This window comes from Arachis ipaensis, chromosome B06, assembly GCF_000816755.2.
Source record: "Arachis ipaensis cultivar K30076 chromosome B06, Araip1.1, whole genome shotgun sequence".
Lineage (NCBI taxonomy): Eukaryota > Viridiplantae > Streptophyta > Magnoliopsida > Fabales > Fabaceae > Arachis > Arachis ipaensis.
The window spans coordinates 19,777,069-19,779,655 of NC_029790.2; positions in this window are offsets into that span (position 1 = coordinate 19,777,069).

Here is a 2,587-nt window from a genome sequence, read left to right on the forward strand (position 1 = left end):
GTCAATTATATAAAATTTAGAATATCATTCTATTATTTTAACCCTTTAATTTGCACACAATTTACTATCTACCATGGGGGATCATTTTTTTTATATGAGGATTATATGTGTATTATGCTTGGTTACGGAGGTAGGAGTGTATTATACAGTGATGTAATGGCTGCATTTTTTTAAATTATGGAGGAAAAATTAGACCATCCGATTTTTTATTGAAGATAGATACAAATCGGACAGTCCGATTTGTTTGGAGGAAGAAAGTTTGAAAATTTGAAGTACGCAAATCAGTTGGTCCGATTTCTATATTTTAAAATTTTTTTATTTTGATAAAAATCAAATCGGACCGTCCGATTTGTATGATTAAAAAAAATTTAAATACTTACATGCAAGTCGGACCATCCGATTTGTAGGCTTATATATATCCTGCTACTAACCCACTTGGTAGAACTCTCTTCTTCCTCTTCTTCGCCCCTCAGTCCTCCAAAACTCTCCTCCTCTCGTCATGCTCTCTTCCCGTGTTTCAAAAAATTATAATGAGGCTTGTAAAGTCAAAACATAAAATGAATGATATAGTTATGTTAAAAGTATATTATCATGGTCAGATTTTACTACAAACATCTAAAGGAGTAAAATTTGTATGTGAGAATCCATTAGATATTGTTATTCCATTCACACTCTCGTTTGAAGAACTAAAAGATGTGATTTGTGAGAAGATAGATTCTCAAATATCAAGGAGAGTGTCATGTATTTTGTACAGGTATCCTATATCAGTGTTTGGTGGATTCATTCAATTTCAAACTAAATATATAACCAATGAAGGGACATGTAAGAGATGTTTTCAATGTACATTGAAACTCACTCCCAGATGTCGTTCATCGAGTTGTATATTGAGTTTGAATAATCTGAAGTCGACCAAAATATTGAATGAAAAAATTACAATAGTGATAGTGAGAAGGAATTTGAAAGTATCTATAAGGTCGGTGATCTGGGTGAAGATGAAGATCAAGCAGACGACACTATAGAGGCATATGTGGCGGAAGTGGCAAATGTCCTAGCAAACCAGCATCCGTTTGAGGAGCCATCCTTTATGCGCGTATAGGGGTGAATATGGATCGGATCAGATTCACGAAATTTTATTCGAATCCAATCCAAAAACTACAGATAAGATCCGATCTGCAGAGCCATCAGATCAGATTTGATCCGATCCACATACTAAAGGATCGGATAGCGGATCAGAGATGGATACCCATGGATCCAATTCGCATATCCACAATAAATAAATAAATGAATAAATAAATAATATATATAGTTAAATATAACCTAGCCCTAATTTACTTCTTCATTTCAGCGCTCACCAGTCACTACTAAATTACCTAGCCCTAAATCCCAATCTCATCTCACTCCCTCTCCAAGTCTGTCTCACCGTCACCAAACACCAATATTATTCTCATTCATGCTCTGTGCCGCCACACTGGAGGTTGCTCGCCACCAACGTTCCTCAGTTGCACTTTTCTCTTCCTTGTTGCTCTCGTTTCTTCCTTAGTCACAGTCCACGCTTTCTATTGCTCGCCTCCTCCCCATTCCACCAATCTTCTCCTCACCTCTATTCATCATCTCTATTCCAGTGTTCCTCGAGGTTCATTGTCATCGATCTGGACTCTGCTACTACTTGGACTACTTCTATTCCAGTGTTCTTCTATTTGCCTGGTTTTTTCTTTTGCTTCGGTCTTTTCTTCTAGCTTCTGCTTCTATTACTAATTCTTCTCTAGCTTCTCGTTTGCTGGTTCAACTGGCTTCTAGTTCTTCTTTGTCTGGGCTTTAATTTCTTCTGTTTAAGCTCTGGAAGTTTAATTTTTTTACTATTAAATTTAGAAACTATTAGATTAGATTGAATTTTATTGGTACTATTAGAAGATTTTGGTTCTTCAATCTTCTATACTATTATTTGAATTATGGTTTTGTTTGTTGGTATGGAAGAAGATAACTTGTTTGATCTTATTCTTAATTTTGGTATGATTCTGTTGTTCCGTTTAATTTTTTTATGTTTTTCTTAACTTTTGAATTTTTGGGATTTTTTCTTAATTTTTGGTTGGTTCTATTTGAACTTTTGATTTTTTTATTATTTTTTTAATCGGATATATCCAAAATCCAATCTGACCCATAAATTTGCGGATCGGATCGGATCCGAGCATAAAAAATGCGGGTGTGAGATTCGATGAGTTTACGAATCAGATTGAAATTTTGGTGATATCCGATTTGATTCGATCCGTGTGCAGCTCTATGCGCGTATTGGATTTAGGGACCATGCATGCGTCAGAATTTTCTGATTATATAAATGCAGGTATATAATAAAAATATTTGTATGATAGATTAATATTGTAGATTCAGTGAAATTTGAGGTATTATAAGAAGGACTAAAAATTTGTCATTATATATATGGTAGATTGATTAGAAACTATGTGATCTGGGGAACATAATTTATTAAATAGTATTTGATTAGTTATTCATTTAGTTAAATTATAGGATAATCACTTGACTAGGTTTAGATAATCTTTTACTTAAATTTAGATAATTACTTGATTAGGGATAA